Genomic DNA, 22,564 nt, shown 5'->3' with positions numbered 1-22,564 from the left:
GGATGCTGAAAGCCAGGACCTCCAAGGTGGCTTTCTCTGAAATGCTACCGGTTCCACGCGCAGGACCAGCCAGACAGGCCCAGCTTCGCAGTCTCAATGCGTGGATGAGACGATGGTGTCGGGTGGAAGGGTTTGGATTTGTTAGGCACTGGGGAACATTTTGGGACAAGCCGGGCCTGTACAAAAGGGACGGGCTCCACTTGAACCAGAATGGAACCAGACTGCTGGCACTTAAAATTAAAAAGGTGGCAGAGCAGCTTTTAAACTGACTGAGGGGGGAAACCCGACAGGAGCTGAGAAAGGTCCGGTTCGGAATAAACCTCCCCCCTGGGATAAAAACCAAAGAAATGATGAAATTTTAAAAGGGGTAGGCCTAGAAGTAGGCATTGTGAGAGCAGGGGCACAGGATATAAATTCAGAAGAGCAAAATTACCACAGGCCTAACCACAAGTGCCAAAGACACTTGAAGAGAGACACTGCTTACAAGTGCCTGTATGCTAATGCTAGGAGCCTGCGAACCAAGATGGGAGAACTGGAGTGCTTGGTCTTAGAGGAGAGCATTGATATAGTGAGCATAACGGAGACCTGGTGGAATGGAGAAAACCAGAGGGATACGGTTATCCCTGGATATAAACTATATCGGAAGGACAGGGAAGGACGTATTGGTGGCGGAGTCGCTCTATACGTGAAAGAAGGCATTGAATCCAGCAAGCTCGAAACCCCAAAAGAGGCAGACTCCTCCACAGAATCGTTGTGGGTGGTGATACCATGCCCCAGGAGGGACTTAATACTGGGAACGATCTATCGTCCCCCTGATAAAAATGCTCAGGGAGACCTTGAGATGAGATATGAAATTGAGGAAGCATCCAAACTAGGAAATGTGGTAGTAATGGGTGACTTCAACTACCCGGACATAGACTGGCTGCATATGTGTTCCAGTCATGACAAAGAAGCAAAGTTTCTAGATATTCTAAATGACTATTCCCTAGACCAGTTGGTCATGGAACCGACCAGAGGGACGGCAACCCTGGACTTAATCCTCAGTGGGGACCGGGACCTGGTGCGAGATGTAAGTGTTGTTGAACCGATTGGGAGCAGTGACCACAGTTCTATTAAATTAAACATACATGTAACTGGCCAATTGCCAAGAAAATCCAACACGGTCACATTTGACTTCAAAAGAGGAAACTTCACAAAAATGAGGGGATTGGTAAAAAGAAAGCTGAAAAACAAAGTCCAGAGGGTCACATCACTCGAAAATGCTTGGAAGTTGTTTAAAAACACTATATTAGAAGCTCAACTGGAGTGCATACCGCAGATCAGAAAAGGTACCGCCAGGGCCAACAAGATGCCAGCATGGTTAATGAGCAAAGTCAAGGAAGCTCTTAGAGGCAAAAAGTCTTCCTTCAGAAAATGGAAGTCTTGTCGGAATGAAGAAAATAAAAAAGAACCCAAACTCTGGCAAAAGAAATGCAAGAAGACAATAAGGGATGCTAAAAAAGAATTTGAGGAGCACATTGCTAAGAACATAAAAACCAACAACAAAAAATTCTATAAATACATTCAAAGCAGGAGACCATCTAGGGAGACAATTGGACCCTTGGATGATAAGGGAGTCAAAGGTGTACTAAAGAACGATAAGGAGATTGCAGAGAAGCTAAATGAATTCTTTGCATCTGTCTTCACAGTGGCAGATATAGGGCAGATCCCTGAACCTGAACTAACATTTGCAGGAAGGGATTCTGAGGAACTGAGACAAATAGTGGTAACGAGAGAGGAAGTTCTAAGCTTAATGGACAATATAAAAACTGACAAATCACCGGGACCGGATGGCATCCACCCAAGAGTTCTCAAAGAACTCAAATGTGAAATTGCTGATCTGCTAACTAAAATATGTAACTTGTCTCTTGGGTCCTCCTCCGTGCCTGAGGAGTGGAAAGTGGCAAATGTAACGCCAATCTTCAAAAAGGGATCCAGAGGGAATCCTGGAAATTACAGGCCAGTTATCTTAACTTCTGTCCCTGGAAAACTGGTAGAAAGTATGATTAAAGCTAGATTAACTAAGCACATAGAAGAACAAGCCTTGCTGAAGCAGAGCCAGCATGGCTTCTGCAAGGGAAAGTCCTGTCTCAGTAACCTATTAGAATTCTTTGAGAGTGTCAACAAGCATATAGATAGAGGTGATCCAGTGGACATAGTGTACTTAGATTTTCAAAAAGCATTTGACAAGGTACCTCACCAAAGGCTTCTGAGGAAGCTTAGCAGTCATGGAATAAGAGGAGAGGTCCTCTTGTGGATAAGAAATTGGTTAAGAAGCAGAAAGCAGAGAGTAGGAATCAACGGACAGTTCTCCCAATGGAGGGCTGTAGAAAGTGGAGTCCCTCAAGGATCGGTATTGGGACCTGTACTTTTCAACTTGTTCATTAATGACCTAGGATTAGGAGTGAGCAGTGAAGTGGCCAAGTTTGCTGATGACACTAAATTGTTCAGGGTTGTTAAAACAAAAAGGGATTGCAAAGAGCTCCAAAAAGACCTGTCCAAACTGAGTGAATGGGCGGAAAAATGGCAAATGCAATTCAATATAAACAAGTGTAAAATTATGCATATTGGAGCAAAAAATCTGAATTTCACATATACGCTCATGGGGTCTGAACTGGCGGTGACCGACCAGGAGAGAGACCTCGGGGTTGTAGTGGACAGCACGATGAAAATGTCGACCCAGTGTGCGGCAGCTGTGAAAAAGGCAAATTCCATGCTAGCGATAATTAGGAAAGGTATTGAAAATAAAACAGCCGATATCATAATGCCATTGTATAAATCTATGGTGCGGCCGCATTTGGAATAGTGTACAGTTCTGGTCGCCTCATCTCAAAAAGGATGTTATGGAGTTGGAAAAGGTTCCAGAAGAGGGCAACCAGAATGATCAAGGGGATGGAGCGACTCCCTTACGAGGAAAGGTTGCAGCATTTGGGGCTTTTTAGTTTAGAGAAAAGGCGGGTCAGAGGAGACATGATAGAAGTGTATAAAATTATGCATGGCATTGAGAAAGTGGATAGAGAAAAGTTCTTCTCCCTCTCTCATAATACTAGAACTCGTGGACATTCAAAGAAGCTGAATGTTGGAAGATTCAGGACAGACAAAAGGAAGTCCTTCTTTACTCAGCGCATAGTTAAACTATGGAATTTGCTCCCACAAGATGCAGTAATGGCCACCAGCTTGGACGGCTTTAAAAGAAGATTAGACAAATTCATGGAGGACAGGGCTATCAATGGCTACTAGCCATGATGGCTGTGCTCTGCCACCCTAGTCAGAGGCAGCATGCTTCTGAAAACCAGTTGCCGGAAGCCTCAGGAGGGGAGAGTGTTCTTGCACTTGGGTCCTGCTTGCGGGCTTCCCCCAGGCACCTGGTTGGCCACTGTGAGAACAGGATGCTGGACTAGATGGGCCAGTGGCCTGATCCAGCAGGCTCTTCTTATGTTCTTTAATCTCTGTGGGACTTGCTTGTAAATAGACATTTATTTATTTAAAAACCTTTATAGACTGCCTTTCTGAGTGAGACTCTTGCAGGGTGGTTTTACATAATTCAAAATACAACATCAACAATAGAAAATATAAATACAATGTTAACTTCAGCACTACACTCTTAACATTAATAATTAGCACTAAGAATCATCATAAAACCCAAACACATTCAGCCCATAATACAAAACAATTTCCATAAATCCATCAGTTTCATAGGAGCATCACAAGCAGAAAGGTTTCATTCATGTATTTTGTTATGTGCCTTCAAGTCGATTACGACTTATGGCGACCCTATGAATCAGCGACCTCCAAGAGCACCTGTCCTGAACCACCCTGTTCAGATCTTGTAAGTTCAGGTCTGTGGCTTCCATTATGGAATCAATCCATCTCTTGTTTGGCCTTCCTCTTTTTCTACTCCCTTCTGTTTTTCCCAGCATTATTGTCTTTTATAATAAATAATAATAATAAATTTTATTTTTGAGTCGCCTATCTGGCCGAATTAACAGCCACTCTAGGCGACGTACATTAATACGATGTACATTAATAATTTCTAGTGAATCATGTCTTCTCATTATGTGTCCAAAGTCCAAGGTCAGAGGAAGGCAATGGTAAACCACCTCTGCATACCTCTTACCACGAAAACCCTATGAACAGAGTATCCAAAATGCAACACAAAAGTTGTAAGGGTTTTTTTTTAATGAGTGCAGAGGTTCTCAGAATTCAAACAAGAACTTGAGATCTGCTATGCAAAAGCTCCCCAAAAGTTCACATGTGTCCTTCAGAATGTGTGTTTAGCCACTTCTTCTTTATGGCAACCTTATATGTAATTACAAAGTGTTATAATAACATTGCGGAATTTGCCAAGTGGCTTAAAGTTAAGCATTTTTAAAGGCTTTAAAGAACAATAAACGTATCTGAAGTTAGCATTTCCAGACTATTTTCTAGAAATAAAACTTCAGCTAAAGAATTGCCTCCCCTTGAATTGTGGAATTCCCTCCCCTTGAATATTAGGCAGGCGTCATCTCTGCTATCTTTTTGGCGCCTTTCCTCTTTCAACAAGCCTTTTAAGTAGAGACCTATCCCAGTCTGTGTCTGTGTTAGAATTGCTTGTTAATATGTGTGTTTTTTAATATGTTTTTAACTCTTGTTTAAAAGATGTTTTTAAAGCTTTTTAAAAAAATGTTTTTAAAGTTGTTTTGTTTTAATGTATTTTAAGGTCTGTTTTTATGATGTTTTAAAGTGTTTTTGGCATTTCTGTTTGCCGCCCTGGGCTTCTGCTGGGAGGAAGGGTAGGATATAAATCAAATAAGAAAGAAAGAAAGAAAGAAAGAAAGAAAGAAAGAAAGAAAGAAAGAAAGAAAGAAAGAAAGAACTGCAGCCTAAACTGGTTCTGGGCTGAGCCTTGACTTCAAATGTGTCCTGAGGATGCTTCTTACAAGACTCGCAGCGTGGTACAAGATAAATAAATAGGAGCTGTGTTTAAGCATCACGCCCCAAGCAAACCCCATGCAAACACCGTAACAGCAATTACAGCAGCGGTCAGTACTCATTGCCACAGTGCAGTGATAGCCTGGTTCCCACTGGTTGGTTATTTCAGTGTGCATATGGGGTACATCTGTCCACAACTCTAAGGACTGCATGCATCATCCCCACATCCGTACACTGAAAACTTGAAACCAATCCATATATTTGAGCCAATCTAGCTAAGACTGGATTGATTACTCACATAGGGTTGCAGGAAAACAACTCTCTTGCTAACACCATAAAGCAAAGGTGCCCCTACCATAAGGCAAAGGATTTGGGGGCACCCACCTGTAACACGATTTACCAGGAAGATTTCGTGTGCCAGCCTTGTTGTAATGGAAGGGAAATGTACTCTACTGTACTCTTGCAGATCTCCCTTTCATTTCAATGGGACTTGCACAGGAGAACTTGCTAATGGATTGTGTGCTAATGGAACTCATGAGAATTCAATTACCTAACTTGGGCACCAAAGCATATTGCTTTGTTTGTATGTCCACGGCAGCAGTGGTAAGAGCATTCAGATAGCGCCTCCAGACTGTCACTATTCAAATTTAGGCTCACACCATTAAAATGTATTAAAGTTCTGTGTCGCCCTGGCACAACAATTCTACTTTAAAAAAGAAACCAACTTTTTGCTGTCAGGAAAGTGACGCGGAACTGCATTGAAAAGTGTGAGATGAACGAATGATTCACAGGAAGATGTGAATAGCCTGCAAGTAAATCAGGATGAATGCTCAATAAAGATCAGATGTAATTGAACCTCTGCATAAGCTTTGTGCAAGCAAATCAGGATGACTGGTCAATAAATAGGTTGTCGGGAGGATCCCATTTGCTGCATTCCGTAAAAGCTGCACATGATAAAGGAACTTTTGAATGCCATGCCCACTGCATATAGCATCAGAAGTAAGGACTTTCATGTGCTGTGGACTTCAGCTGCCAGCTTTTCTCCTGCTTCCTAAGATGAACCATGCCACACACGAGTATAAAAGAAGGTCCTTTTGTCCTTTGTTTACTTTCTCACTTGTTAAAAAAAAAAAAAAGGAGAAAGGACCATAGCAAAGAGCATTTATTTATTTATTGTATTTATATAGCCCCCCCCCCATAGCCGAAGCTCTCTGGGTGGTTTACAGTAACTAAAACATTAAAAACAGATATACAAATTTAAACCACATCTTTTAAAAACAATTTAAAACACAATTTAAAAGTTTAAAACAATTTAAAATAATTAAATAAGTTTACAAGACAAGTATTTTCCAGGAGAAGCACCCTCAAGGAAACACAATGTACCAAGTTTTATCTCATAAATATCAATCAGGTCATGGCCTCAGATACCTCCACTGACTCCTTGTTCAGTTCTGGATCCAGATACAATACAAGAGCCCTTGAAAAGGGGCTGCTACCTCTGTGCTGAGAGACTAGGCTGTGAGCACACTAGTCGCCTACAGCGAAACGTTTCCATTGGCCACATCTGGAGGGGGGATGGGTTTATCTGTGAAATCTTTGAAGCAGTTTTTTAAAATGCACTCAAGTTGATGCCACCAGGTTTTACAGCAAAAAGAGGCAGGGTTTGGCTAGTGTCAAGTGGCCCTGTTTTCAGAAAAGAGACCTGCTGAAACCAGCAGAACAGTGAGTGTTTCTCTGTCCTAGTTGCACCCTCCTGTAGGACCTCTTACTGAACTCCAAAGTACCATGTTCTGGGTGAAAGGAAGGTTTTGCAAATGAATGCCAGCCATTTACATATATGGAAGAAAGTAAAGGTGCAGTTATAGGTGCATTGGAAAGTTGCCTTATACCAGATCACACACGATGATGGTCAATCTAGTTCAGTATTGTCTACACTGACTGGCAACAGCTCTGCAAGGTTTCATAGCCGTAGCTGGAGATGCCAGGGACTGGGAGAAATTGTAAATGGTGGCTGGCAGCCTACACAGTGATATTTACAACAGCAGACTGTGGCCCTAACACAGCCTAGCAAGTGCAAAATCTGACTTGGGCTTAGTGGGTTTATTTTATATAAATGATTTACATGTTACCCTTTTCACAGGCGAAATGGCGGGTTACAGTAAAAACAAGGTTGATCAGAATATGTGACATTCCTAAGGAAAAAAACACAGCCCATGAAAAATGCACAGCAGTTCCAAACAGCAGCAGCAAACAGGTCTCCCCTCTTCCCAAGGGGTCGCTTGGCCAGCCACCTGAAGCTATCAAGAGATGAGGCCCCAAATGCACCTCGTAGGAAGGGAGGGAGGTCCCCGTGCAAGGAGGTTACCCCTGGTTTACTCCAGCTCAGAGAAGATTTGTAAACACACACAAGTACAAGTCAACCTGCCTAATGTTATTTGTGTGTGTTTTATTATCCAGTTGCTTCCTTCTTTCCGGAGGAAGCACTGTGTTAATTTCTGAACATCAAAGGCCAATGTTTTTCCTCTTTGACTAGCTGCTCAGGCAACAGCAGGAAGACTGCATGACAAGCAGGTCAGGGCTCCTTGTGGAAATAGGAAGAGAAGAATGTTGTGATCAGTTGAGTGCCAGGCCAGCATCCGACTCCAAACCCAGGCACGAAGGGGAAGCTTGTTATTCCTCCAGATATTGTGGCACAAACAGGACTGTGAAGAGTTCCTCCTTTCAGATAAATACTTTAAAAAAATCATCACAGAGACTTGAATTCCAAAGAAGATTCTGTATACATTCTACTGCCTTGGATAGATTTGAATATTTTGCTTGTGCCGGTTCCGGGGGTAGCAGGGAGAGCAAAGAGTTTTGCAGCCACTGAAGCCAGATCACCACCATCCAGTACTCAGTGTCCTCACCTACCTCACCAGGTGGTTGTGAGAATCAAATGGGTTAGGATCCATGAACACCACACTGAGTTATCTGGGGAAGGGGCAGGCTAAAATGTAATAAATAAGCTCACCTCCAGACTGTCAATATTTTGTGAGAGGCTCCAGGTTCAATCCCCATGGGCATCTCCAGGTAAGGCTGGGACAGACTCCTGCTTGAAACCCCCTAGAGCTGCTGCCAGTCAGTGTTGACAATACTGAGCTGGATGGACCAATGGTATGACTCAATAGAAGGCAGTTCCCTATGTTCCAAAGGAGCCCAGGGCAGCAAACAAACAAAACTATTTAACAAGAAAGAGAAAAGCATACCAAAAACAGCTAAAAACATTCCAAAACACAATTACAATTAAAACCATTATAAAATGCAGTTGAAAGCCAGTGTGGCGTAGTGGTTAGAGCAGTGATTCTCAAACGGTGCGCCCAGGCACACTGGTGCGCCCTAAGAGGTGGCTAGGTGTGCCTCAAATATTATGAAAGTATATTTTAAAAATGAGAAGAAACCCATTTGTATAGGGTAATAGTTTTCTATAGTTTAAGTTGTTTTTATTCATAGTTTAAAATATATTAATATATTTTTAATTTTGTACACGAAGTGCGCCAGAAATTTTTTATATGTTTTACAATGCGCCGCGAACCAAAAAAGTTTGAGAACCACTGGGTTAGAGTGTTGGACTATGACCTGGGAGACCAGAGTTCGAATCCCCACACAGCCATGAAGCTCGCTGGGTGACCTTGGGGAGGCAATGGGAAACCCCCTCTGAATACCGCGTACCATGAAAACCCTATTCATAGGATTGCCATAAGTTGGGATCGACTTGAAGGCAATCCATTTTCAAAACGCAGTTAAAAGTATTCTAAAACACAATTAAAGCGTTCTTTCATCAGTGATCTTTCAGTTGCCAGGAAAAGCCCCCTTAGGCTATCAAATGCCTGGGTAAAAGTAGTTAGGAAAAGAATGGGAAATGCACTGAAAAGTGGGGTGTGAACGAATGATGAATGAGAAGACGTATAAACACCAGGCAAGCAAATCAGGATGAATGCACACAAGCTCATTGTGGTATGTTCTTATATGCCTTCAAGTCAGTTATGACTTCTGGCAACCCTATAAATATTTTATCTATATCTATATCTATGGTTTTCATGGTAAGAGGTATCCAGAGGTGGTTTACCATTGCCTTCCTCTAAGCCTACGGCACCCGGTATTCCCAGGTGGTCTCCCATCCAAGTACTAACCAGGCCTGACCCTGCTTAGCTTCCGAGATCAGATGAGATCCGGCTTGTTCAGGGTAGTATGGCCATAGCATTGTCGTATAGCCTCCCCACAAACAAATAAGGAAAAATGCTCAATAAAGACTGGACGTAATTTAACCTCCACATAACCTCTGTGCAAGCAAATCAAGTTCAATGCTCAATAAACAGATTGTCCGGAGGAGCTCTTGGAGTGAGAGATAAGTTGAACATGATTAACTGATCTTGAGGATTATAGAAAACCACCAAAGGTTTGATCCCAGGATGGTAGCTCGGTGGTGAAGCATCTCAATCCCTGGCATCTCCAGGTAGGGCTGGGAGACACTCCTGCCTGAAGTCCTGGCAAGCCACTGCCAGTCAGTGTAGACAATACTGAGCTAGATGGACCAATGTTCTGACTCAGGAAAGGCAGTTTCCTATGTTCCTATGGTAGATTCCTCACACCCACACATTTCCATGGGGGGGAAATTACTTGGTGCCTTCTCTAAATGCTGTTACAAAGAAAACTGTGTGGGCCAAGGAGTAGCCAAGGCTGTGCCTTTGACATGAACCACGCAATCGCCTCCCGCCCCCGCTAGTTCCGGACCAACTTCCTTCATGTTCCTTGCAGCGCACGAAGATGAGAAGTCAAACGCAAACCAGGACTTCCGTGTGTTTCCTCTCTTCCCATCACCGTCTGGGGGATGTAATTAGGGGTCAGCAAATACGCACATGGACCAGGGGCCATCCTGGAGAGGAGCAAAATTAGCCAGGTTTTGTAAGGAATCCAAGGGCTTCAACAACCCAGGGGACTGAATGACCCTTCCCCACCCAACGCAGAATGACATGATACATGCAACGTTTTGCAGAACTGCAGGACACCAGCCCTTCCCCCTCCCCATCTCCATTAAACAGATGTTTAGCTTTAATGGCAAGATGCCATTTTGCCGGTATTTTCTCAAAGTGGCTTGCTGACACATGGAGCTGTCTGAATTTTTCAGAAAATGCAAATTATTGCTACAGGACAGTATTTACCAAATTCAGTATTTTATGGAGCAAAACCTCTACAAGCTAGGAGAGCCCCTTGGTAGAGCTAACAAGAGTTTTGCAGCGGAGTTCGGCAGGGGAGGTCAAGGGAGAGGTCCCTAACAAAAGGAAGTTATTGTAGCACACACCACATACCAGTGGGACTCTCCTGTTAACCTTTAAAGGGTACAGGACCAATATGAGTAGAAAAAAAGAGACAAAGGGTAATAGCAATTATGGACAGGAAGGGCACTCCAGTGGTGGTGACCTGGAAGGTTTGTGCAATGTTTGTTTTCTTGCCTGAGAACAACATGGTGCACATATGCAACAAGTGGCACTGTTGGAAGAAAAAGTGAGGGGCCTGGAGCAATGGGTGGCCACACTGAAGAGTACAAGAGAAGACAAAGTGTTCTTAGATAGAACGGTGGAAAAACAACAGCCAACAGAATTACAGGAGGTGGAAGAACCATGTCGAAGCAGAAGAGAAGACTGTTCTGGAGAACAACAACAAAGTGGAGGAAACTCTGGGAAAGGGTGACAAGAGCAGAAGAGCGAGAAGACACCCTTCACCAGTGGAACTATGGAACTGCTTTCAGGCACTTGAATATGCAACCGGAGGAGAGCCTGCCAAGGGAAGAATTACAGGAGATCCCACTCAACAGCAAGCAAGAGGCTGGAGCTCAGTCAAGGAAAGGCAACAAAACAACGCCCCGCGACAAGGAGAGAAGAGTAGTAGTAGTGGGAGACTCCCTAATGTGTGGGATTGAAACCCAAGTATGCCAAGAAGACCCATGGACCTGCATTGAGCAGGGGGTTGGACTTGATGGCTTTATAGGCCCCTTCCAACTCTACGATTCTATGACTCGCCAGGTATGCTGTCTCCCTGGAGGACAGATTAGAGATGTAATGGAAGGATTGCCATCACTCATAAACCCAATGACATGTATCCCTTTCTTTTCACCCATTTATTTATTTTATTTTATTTATTTAAAATATTTCTATCCCGCCCTTCTAACCCTACAATAGGGCACTCCCACGAGGAACCAATGATACTGCCAAGCAGAACTACAAAGAAAAAGCCACAGACTTGGAAGCTCTGGGAAGGAAACTCAAGGACTTTGGGGCCCAGATAGTTTTCTCGTCCATCCTTCCAGTACTTAGAGTAGGAGCGGAAAGGGAAAGAAAAATACTCTGGGCAAATGACTGGCTATGAAGGTGGTGACGAGGTGAGAGATTTGGATTCCGGGACCATGGACCAAAAGCAAATCAGGGAAATGCTCATCGCTGGTCCACAAAAAAAAAACACCCAGAATCAATGTTCAATAAGGATCAGATATAATTTAGGATAGAAACACACCCACTGTACTGATGGTTCCAGTGTGTCTCCACCTCTCTGTTCTGAAAATGAGGGCACACAAAGCTATTCAAATCCTGCCCCTTTTTACTGTAAAACCTGCTGGGAGTTGCTTGTGTTTTTTTTAAAAAAATCAGCTTCAAAGAGATTTTGCAATTGATCGGGAGATCAACCCATTCCCCCTCCAGGTGTGGCTAATGGAAATGCTTTGATCTAGTGACTAGTGTGGTTACAGCCTTAACCACTGCAGACCAGGATGAATGCTGGATAGAACAGGTCATCTGGCGGAGCCCTAAATTAGAATGAGCAAAATCAGAATCAACACTTATATATATATATATAAGACCAGGGATGAGCAAAGCCTCTTTGAGCTCCTCTCCTGGATCCCACATGTTTGCATGGTGCCAGTAATGCATAGTTTGACTTACTTTGATAACCAACCCAGGTCGCTATGAGGCCCACTCTTTAATCTGGAAAATAATGAACAAGGCAGCTATTTGCTTGGGGTGCTTCCAGACGACAGCTTAATATTGCAAACAGGTCATTGAAATATCACAAATGGGTCGTGAGCAACAGGTTTTTTAAACTTGCTGGATTTTTTCCTGAATAAAGAAAATTCAGATTAAGTGGTGTGGCATGCAGTGGGGGGGGGGCAATGTGGCCTAGCATTTTGATGCCAACAACATTGTGTGGATGCTGTGAAGAACATGTACGCATGCAGAGCACCGATTCCACAACAAACAGTTGTCTCCCAGTGCCTTTTTCTAGTCAGTGGGGCAGAATAAAGAGAAGCCGCTGATGTCCCACAATGTCCTGCTGCCAAATCCCACGAACATCCTCAGGTGTCTCTTCAGTTGGCAACTGGAGGTCTGGTGGGGCTATTCAGGAGACCAGACTGGGCCCAGGGACTGCCAGCTGCTGACCCCAGGAGCCAGAGGTTTATTGTGTAACTAAGTAATAATAATAATAATATTTAATTTGTTTGTCGCCTATCTGGCAATTAGCCACTCTAGGCGACGTACATTAAAATGAGATAAAATACAAAAATTTCAAATGCAATCACATAATAACAATAAATAAAATATTGGACAGTCATCGATACATATAAAAACAGTTATATTAGCAGCATACGACAGATGACAAATCATGGAGATTTACCCGTCCCAAGGACCTCATAGGCCTGTTGGAATAACCACTCTTCAGGGCCTTGCGGAATACGTCTAGGGAAGGGGCATGTCGGAGATCACATGGGAGGGAGTTCCAGAGAGTGGGGGCCACCACAGAAAAGGCTCTCTGTACAAGCGGCACCTGCAACAACTTTAGTTATTTAAGGATTTTTTTAATCCCACTCTTCAGCCAAAAAAGACTCCCAGAGAGCCCTACAAATCATTACAAACAAGACAGTCACTGTCCTCAGGGTGGTTATCTAAAAAGACATGACACAAAAGGAAAATGTATTGGGAGGGAGGAGGAAGTAAAGAGACTCAGGAACAAGTTTTTAGGTACAAATTCTTCTAATGACCCACTGGGGTGAAAATGCTCAAGGGGAGGAGACGCTAAAGATTGCTGGTCTCTCTGCTGTGCCAATGGTGTGGCCATAGGGTTGCCATATTGCCCAGTTAGCCGGGTTTTACCCGGATTCTTTCCATGCCACCCGGCACCCGCTTAGCCCATTAGGTGGCCCGGATTCTCAGCTTTAATTAAAAAAAAAAGGTTCTAGATGGTCAGGTTCTCAAGATATACATCAAAATGTCAGCCGCCCCCCAACTGTTAAATCTTTTTTTTAACAAATCTGTCCTGTATAGCACTTGGAAGCTCTAACCCCGCCCGTTCAGGATTGCAGCCAATAAGTGAAGCCAGGGTTGTGTTTGGTTGACCTGAGGCAGTGTCTAGAAAATCTCATTGCAATGTCAGAAAATGGTGGTTTCTTCCCGTTTATCTGAAAATCTCATAAATTGGGTAAGTACATACATTTCAGTTTTTTTCCCTCTTGTGTGCAGGAGTCAGATCCTGGGCAGTGTTTTCAAAACCTTCCCAATACTTGCTTTTGTGGGGGTAAAGGCAATGCTAATCCCATGTGCCCAGAGTAAATCCCATTGAATTCAATAGGACTTAATTTTGAGTAGACATGGTTATGAATGTGCTGCAAATTAATGGGACTTCTGAGTGAATGTAAAAAAGAATTGTGTTTGTGTTCTCAATCTTTCTGTCTTTCTCCAGTCCTGTTTTAAAGCAATTAGGCAGGGCTTATTTAGGTATTACAGTTTTTATTCTGATTTTTTAAAAACTAATACTGATTTTTCTGCAATGACCAACTGGTTTGACAATAAACTATTATATGGGCTGTATGTATTTATACATCTGCAGTGTGCGTGCGTGTATGGAGTCTTTCCAACAACCCTGTGAGGTAGGGTTGGTGATTGGAAACCAAGGCAACTCACAATAAGAAATAAATCCTTATAAAATCCAATAACCATAAAGCAAGAATAAACAGTTGGAAAACAGCCTAAAGAAGCATGATTCTGAATTTTGGGTTAGGTGAATGAAGTTTATTTATTTATTATTTGATTTATATCCCGCCCTTCTTCCCAATAAGAGCCCAGCGCGGCAAACAAAAGCACTAAAAGCACTTTAAAACATCATAAAAATCAGACTTTAAAATATATTAAAACATCTTTGAAAACATTTTTTAAAAGCTTTAAAAAACATTTTTTTAAAAAAAACAAAAGGCTTAAAAACATATTAAAAAGCAATTCCAACACAGACTCAGACTGGGATAAGGTCTCAACTTAAAAGGCTTGTTGAAAGAACAAGTTCCTTAACACTTGAGGCTGTAGTTCTCTGCACACTTCCCAGTTTGAGTAAGCCCCATTGAATACATTGGGACTTGCTTCTGAGTCAACAAACATCAGATTGCACTATAAATATCTTTACAGATTGTGTAATTAATAAACATATTTGATAGTCATGTTTATATAAATATTTCTTCATACTGTGTCCCAATAAGTATTTGATTTCACACTATGGTTGTAGATGATTTTTCCCTCTACATTTTAAGTGTGCCCTTCTTCCTTGGGGTGATCATGGTTCTCCGTTGTTTTCATCCTGAGGGGAGGATAGGCTGAAAGATGGTGAGTAGCCCATAGTCACCCAGTAAACTTTATAGCTCATTTCCATTTTTAAAATTAATTAAAACGATTTACATGCAGGCAAAGCTGATTAAGTAGATCAACACATTTAAAGCGCATCCAACTCACATTTAAAGCACATGACTTCCCCTAAAGAATCCTGGGAAGTGTAGTTTCCCCCTCACAGTTATAGTTCTCATCACCCTTAACAAACTAAAATTCCCATGATTCTGTGGTGGGATTCATGTGCTTCAAATGTGTGTTGAATGTGCTATAAATGAATGGTATGGATCTGCCCTAGGTATGATGTGCATTCAAGAGTGAATTGCAAAGAACAATTTTAAAAGATACTTTTTTAAACAGGGGGAGGGTTGTAGCTCATTGGTAGGGCATATGCTTTGCATGCAAGGTCCAAAATTCAATTCCTGGAAAAGACTATTACCTGGAATCCTGGAGAGCCAATGCTAGTCCATGTCATGAGTACTGAGCTAGATGGTACGAAATGGCCTGAGTCAGTATAAAGTAGATTCCTTGGTTCCTAAAAGTGGGAAGAGATTCAAGGGCCACAGTGACTCCAGATAGCCATCTCTGCTATCATTTCGGCGCCTTTTGAAGACATAGGAAACGGACCTTCCTCTTTCAACAAGCCTTTTAAGTTGAGACTTATCCCAGTCTGCATCTGTGTCAGAATTGTTTAATTGATCTCTCAGCGGCGTTTGATACCATCGACCATGGTATCCTTCTGGGGAGGCTCACGGAGTTGGGAGTTGGGGGCACTGCTTGGCAGTGGCTCCGCTCCTACTTAGCGGATCGTCGCCAGAAGGTAGTGCTTGGGGAACATTGCTCGACACCCTGGACTCTCCATTGTGGAGTCCCTCAGGGGTCGGTCTTGTCCCCCATGCTTTTTAACATCTACATGCAGCCTCTGGGTGCGGTCATCAGGAGTTTTGGAGTGCATTGCCATCAGTACGCTGATGACACGCAGCTCTACTTCTCCTTTTCACCTTCTTCAGGTGAGGCTGTTGATGTGCTGAACCGTTGCCTGACCGCGATAATGGACTGGATGAGAGCTAATAAACTGAAACTCAATCCAGACAAGACTGAGACACTGTTGGTGAGCTCTTTACCTGCCCAGATGGTGGATGTTCAGCCTGTTCTAGATGGGGTTACACTCCCCTTGAAGGAACAGGTTCGTAGTTTGGGGGTCCTTTTTGACCCTTTCTTGTCGCTTGAGGCTCAAGTGGCCTCAGTGGCGCGGAATGCGTTTTACCAGCTTCGCTTAGTAGCCCAACTACACCCCTATCTGGACAGTGACGATCTCGCCTCTATTGTTCACGCTCTGGTAACTTCTAGATTGGACTACTGTAATGCGCTCTACGTAGGGCTGCCCTTGAAGACCGTTCGGAAACTTCAGCTAGTGCAAAACGCGGCAGCCAGGTTGTTGACGGGGACCCATTGGTCCGCGCATATAACACCTGTCCTGGCCCGCTTGCACTGGCTACCTATTTGTTTCCGAGCCAGATTCAAGGTGCTGGTTTTGACCTATAAAGCCTTACACGGTGTGGGACCGCAATATCTGATGGAACGCCTCTCCTACTTTGAACCTACCCGTTCACTTCGTTCAGTATCTAAGGCCCTCCTCTGGGTACCAACCCATCAGGATGCCCGGAGGATTGTTATTAGATCCAGGGCCTTTTCTGTGGTGGCCCCCGAACTATGGAACAGCTTACCTGAGGAGATACACCTGGCGCCTACGGTACTTTCTTTTAGGCGCCAGGTTAAGACCTGGTTATACTCCCAGGCATTTTAACGTTCATGTTTTATATTCAATGTTTTTTTACTCTACCTTGTTGTGACCTTGTATGTTTTATTGTAACTTTGTATTTTAACTCTGCTGTTCACCACCCAGAGAGCTATTCACTATGGGCAGTCTATAAATAAAATAAAATAAATAAATAAATAAATAATATGTTTTTAATAATGTTTTTAACCCTTTTTTAAGGTTGTTTTTTAAAAATGTTTTTAATGCTGTTTTGTTTTAATGTATTTTAAGATCTGTTTTTATGATATTTTAAAGTTTTTTTTAGTGCTTTGTTTGCCTCCCTGGGCCCCTGCTGGGAGGAAGGGCGGGATACAAATTAAATAAATAAATAAATAAATAATTTATGTATTTTTATTTACAACATTTATATACCGCTTTATTGTAAAAAAATCTCAAAGTGGTTTACAGAAAGAATTAAAACAATAAAATTATTGGCAAAGGCGTTAAGGACAGATATTTAAAAACATTCAAACTAATAAAACCAACAATGAGTTAAAAGCAGATTTAAAAACACAATAGCTTCTACATGCCTGGAGAGGCTTGCCTCAAGAAAACTGATTTTAGCAGGTGCTGAAAAGAGGCATCTGCCTAATGTCAATAGGCAAGGAGTTCCAAAGCTTAGGTGCTGCCACACAAAAGGACTGATTTCTTACAAGAGCAGAACAAGTACTATGTGGCACCCATACATGGAAAGCACAGCTTGAACTTGGCCTGGTAGCAAATCAGCAACCAATGTAGATTTCAGAGCAGAGGTGTAATGTGCTGATAGGATCTCACTCATGTCAGCAATTGTGCTGCAGCATTCTGCATTAACTGCAGTCCCCAGGTCAGGTTGTGCTGCATGGGGATTTCTGTGACCTTGGCTGACTGGCTGCTAGGATATTTTAGTTTGGGTTTTTGGTTATGAATCCTGACTGGTTGTGGGATGCTGAGTTTTCTGCCTTACTCATAGGAATCTTGTTGTGGTTAGTATGGTATTGCATTTAGGAAAGTGTTACTGCCTTTTGTGTTGTTGTTTTTTCTATTTGCATTTCACTTATCTTTAACCTCACCCTGTTACAGCCATAGAAGCAACAGTAGTGGTTCCATGTGCTCAGGTCAACCCCTTAAACCCATTGATGATGCACCTTGTCGGTTGCATGACAGTTTGTTTCTTGCCCAATAGTGGTAAAAGAGAATTCACATATTTGGAAGTGTGGCTACAACTGTTGTTCCCAAGCTGCTGCCTATGAAAGTAGACCAAACCATGTGTGTTTTCTCTCTGTCCATTATTGCTCACTGGAATTGGGTTGGCTGTCAAAGTGAGTTTATAGCAGCCCACAGGGTAGACAGAAAGTGTAGAGAATCTTCTTACTCTTACTCATTTCTCAGACCTCTTTCTGAAGGGTCAAATCTGTTAAGAATTTTGGAGCAGACATGTTAAAAGATAGGGGCAGGGCACTGCAGGTAGGGGCAGGGCCGGCTCCAGGCATGCGGGGGCCCTTGGGCATCAGCTTGCCCTGGCCCCCAGTGTGTGTGTGTGCGTGCGTGTACGGCTTCCCTGTGTGGCCCCCCCACGTCCCCCCTACCTGTCTAGTCTTTACCATTGCCCTTAATGAAGATGGCGGCCGCAGTTTCCCTAAGGGGAATGAAGCCTCCGCCACCATCTTTGTTGATGGCACACATGCTTGCTACGCGCGCACATCTCTGCCATCAACTAAGATGGCGGCAGCGGCTTCAGTACCCTAGGGAAGCTGCAGCCGCCATCTTCATTAAGGGCAATGCTAAAAAGTCAGCTGATAGGTAAGTGGGGGGCGTGGGGGGTGCGGATTGTGGAAGGGGAGCAGAGGGCCCCTCAGGGGCCCCTCAGGGGCTCCTGTAGCTGTGGGGTCCTTGGGCCAGTGCCCAACCTGGCCGCCCTTTAGAATTGGCCCTGGGCAGGGGGTTGCCAACCCTGCTTGGATATGGATGTCTTTGCAGAGGACCCCTAGTCAAGGTTTACAACAGCACAATCCATACTATATCTACTCAGAAGTAAGTCTTGTTGAGTTCTATGGTGCTTAGTCCCTTAGTAAGTGTGTTTAGAATTGCAGCCTTCGGGGGCATCTGTGATGTTCCTGTAGGTTAAGCATCTGTAAATATAGTTAAGTGCGGGTCTATTAGGTGATGTATGGTAATTGACTGAGGGAGAAAGGGGGAGTACATGGGTGAGAAGCTGAAGTATGCTGGATGATGATTGGATGAGTGGCTGGCTGGCTGGAAGTATAAAGGGAGGTTTGTGAGTGATGAGGGAGAGAAGTTGTTGAGTTGGCTGGAGTGAGGTTGTTAGGTGAGGGTTGATTGGCAGAGTTCGGAGGGAAGGTTGGCTTGTATTTGGCTGATATTTAAAGAGTATTTATATGAACAGAAACAAAAAGAGTGGCCACTGGCTGCAAAGGAAGACTCCACACCCCACAAGAAGGAAGCTGATGCAACCACAGCTCGTGGCAAAAAGAGGAGGGTGCTGGTGGTTGGAGACTCGTTGCTCAGGGGGGTAGAGGCACTGGTATGCCAGCTGGACAAAATGAATCAGGAAGTCTGTTGTCTCCCTGGGGCACGCATCCGGGACGTCGCTGACAACCTGCTGAGGCTCATTGGGAAACAAGATAGGTACCCCTTTCTCCTCATCCATGTGGGCACAAACGACATGGCCAGAAACACCATGGAACAGATCACCTCAGACTATGAGGCTCTGGGTAGGAAGGTCAAGGGTTTGGGGGCGCAGGTGGTCTTCTCGTCAATTCTTCCCGTGAAGGATAGAGGACTACAAAGGGAAAGGAAGATACTGCAGGTCAACGACTGGTTACGCAGATGGTGTCGACGGGAGAGGTTTGGATTCTGGGACCATGGTCTAAGCTTCTTGGAGGGGGGACTGTTGGCAAGAGATGGGCTGCACCTCATGAGGACTGGGAAGAATCTATTTGGCAGAAGTATGGCAAAACTCATCAAGAGGGCTTTAAACTAAAGCCTCTGGGGGATGGAGATGATAGCTTAAAGACTGATCCAAAGACAGCGGGTTGTAAACACAAGGATTTGAAGGGTACAGGAGACACTGGGAGAGAGAAAGGGATGCATGGCAAAGCTCACGGTATATTAACGGAGGAATCCAATCAGGACAAAAGAGACTTCTGGTGTCTATATACCAACGCGCGGAGCTTGGGAAACAAGCAAGGGGAGCTTGAAGTCTTAGTGCATCAAGGCAAATATGACTTCATAGGGATAACAGAGACTTGGTGGGATGACTCCCATGATTGGAATATAGCCATTCAAGGATATAAACTCTACAGAAAGAATAGAAGCAACAGAAAAGGAGGGGGAGTAGCGTTATACGTCAAAGACAAATACACCTCTATGGAAATCCAAGAGAGTGAACAAAGTGGTCCGATAGAGACCATTTGGGTAAAAATAAATGGAGAAACAAATAAAACCGACATGGTAGTAGGTGTCTACTACAGACCCCCTGGCCAAGAAGAGCTGGTAGATGAGGTCTTTCTCAAACGAATCTCTGAAATCTCAAGGAGGCAAGAAGTAGTAGGATGGGGGACTTCAACTACCCGGATATCTGCTGGGAGACAAACTCTGCGAAGCACAAAGCCGCCAACAAATTCCTGATGGGCCTTGCTGATAATTTCCTCTTTCAAAAAGTAGAAGAAGGAACAAGGGGATCGGCAATCCTGGACCTGATCTTAACTAACAGGGACGAATTGGTCACGGGAATTAAAGCGGTCGGTACCTTGGGGGAAAGCGACCACGTAATGCTGGAATTTGTGATTCTGGGGAAAGCCAAAGAAGAATATAGTCAAACATGGACCTTGGATTTCAGGAAAGCCGATTTTAGCAGCTCAGGGAAATGATGGGTAGGATCCCATGGCTAGATAGACTAAAGAAAAAAGGAGCCCAAGAAGCGTGGGAGTTCATGAAGAACGTATTACAAAAAGCACAATCGCAAACAATTCCAAAGAGGAAGAAAAACGGAAGACATCGGAAAAAGCCAATGTGGCTACACGGAAGACTGGTGGAGGAGGTAAAAGTAAAAAAGAGCATGTATAAAGAATGGAAGGCAGGACGCATCACCAAGGAAGAGTACCGACGAGCGGCTCGGGCTTGCAGGAATAGCGTAAGGAAAGCTAAAACCCAGAATGAGCTGAGGCTGGCGAGGGAAGCGAGGAACAACAAAAAGGGTTTTTTCAGATATGTTCGAAGCAAGAGAAAGACCAAGGAAATGGTGGGACTGCTGCTCAATGAGGATGGCAAAATGTTGACAGATAACAAGGAAAAACAGAACTGCTCAACGCCTATTTTGCCTCCGTTTTCTCCCAAAAAGGGAACAGTGTGCAACCTTGCATCGGTAGCCATCTCAGTAAGGGGTCGGGATTGCAGTTCTAGATTGATAAGGAGATAGTCAGGAAATACCTAGTTAACCTAAATGAGTTCAAATCTCCAGGGCCTGATGAACTGCATCCCAGAGTATTGAAGGAACTTGCTGATGTACTCTCGGAACCTCTTGCCATCATCTTTGAGAAATCCTGGAGAACGGGAGAGGTGCCGGAGGATTGGAGACGGGCAAACGTCGTCCCGCTCTTTAAAAAGGGTAAAAAAGAAGATCCGGGGAATTACAGGCCGGTCATTCTGACTTCAGTACCGGGAAAGATATTAGAACAGATAATAAAAGAGTCCATTGGCAACTATCTAGATGACAATGCTGTGATTAGTAGGAGCCAGCATGGGTTTGTCAAGAAAAAATCCTGTCAAACTAATCTCATCTCTTTTTTTGATTGGGTCACTAGCTTAGTAGATGGTGGAAATGCTGTAGATGTCATCTATCTAGATTTCAGCAAAGCGTTTGACAAAGTCCCCCACGACCTTTTGATTGGCAAACTGGTCAAATGCGGACTAGATGGAAATACTGTCAGGTGGATTCACAACTGGTTGGAAAACCGTACTCAAAGAGTGGTCGTCGGTGGCTCTGCTTTGGACTGGAAGGAGGTTTCGAGTGGAGTGCCACAGGGTTCTGTCCTGGGGCCGATACTCTTCAACATTTTTATCAAGGACTTAGATGATGGGGTGGAGGGAAGCCTTATGAAGTTTGTGGATGATACGAAACTGGGAGGGATAGCTAACACAATGGAAGACAGGAATAAAATCCAAAGGGACCTGGATAGACTAGAATATTGGGCTGAAATTAATAAAATGAAATTCAATAAAGACAAATGCAAGATTCTGCATTTAGGCCACAAAAACAAAATGCACGGGTACAAGATGGGAAATACCCAGCTTAGCAATAGTGCGTGTGAGAAGGACCTTGGAATTGTAGTGGATCGCAAGTTGAACATGACCCAGCAGTGTGATGCTGCGGCAAAAAAGGCAAATGCGGTTTTGGGTTGCATAAACAGAGCTATAGTTTCCAGGTCGAGGAAAGTAATAGTCCCACTATATTCTGCATTAGTCAGGCCTCATCTGGAATACTGTGTTCAGTTCTGGGCACCTCATTTTAAGAAAGATATAGACAAGTTAGAGTGGGTTCAGAAGAGGGTGACGAGGATGATAGCCGGTATGGAGAACAAGTCTTATGAGGAAAGGTTGAAGGAACTTGGCATGTTCAGTCTGGTGAAGAGAACGCTGAGGGGTGACATGATTGCACTCTTTAAGTACCTGAAGGGCTGTCACATAGAGGAGGGTACAGATTTGTTTTCTGCTGCCCCAGAGGGTAGGACTAGGTCTAATGGTTTTAAGTTGCAGAAGTGTAGATTCAGATTGGACATTAGAAGGAACTTCTTGACAGTAAGGGCGGTTCGGCAATGGAACCGACTGCCTCGGGAGGTGGTGGGATCCCCTTCGCTGGATGTCTTCAAGCAGAGGCTGGACAGCTATCTGCGGGAGATGCTCTAGCTGTGGATTTCCTGCTGTGAGCAGGGGGTTGGACTCGATGGCCTACAAGGCCCCTTCCAACTCTATGATTCTATGATTCTATATATGAAACCATACTTGTGAAACATTCCTAAAGTAATCTTGTTATTTCCTGTTGTTAGTAAATAAATACTTATTTGGTTTACCAAAGGCCTGATCCTTGGCTGGGGGAATATACAGACCAGAAGGGAGGGCA

At 43.8% G+C, this 22,564-nt stretch overlaps 1 non-coding gene across 1 annotated transcript; it reads right to left on the bottom strand.

The window, feature by feature from the left end:
• Positions 1 to 9,070: 9,070 nt before the first annotated feature.
• LOC133386373 (5S ribosomal RNA) lies at positions 9,071 to 9,189 on the bottom strand. The gene has a single exon (XR_009763121.1). It is a non-coding gene; the product is annotated as a 5S ribosomal RNA (ribosomal RNA).
• Between the last annotated feature and the right edge of the window lie 13,375 nt (positions 9,190 to 22,564).

Source organism: Rhineura floridana, chromosome 5, assembly GCF_030035675.1.
Source record: "Rhineura floridana isolate rRhiFlo1 chromosome 5, rRhiFlo1.hap2, whole genome shotgun sequence".
Lineage (NCBI taxonomy): Eukaryota > Metazoa > Chordata > Lepidosauria > Squamata > Rhineuridae > Rhineura > Rhineura floridana.
This window is presented reverse-complemented; position numbering and strand designations above follow the sequence as displayed.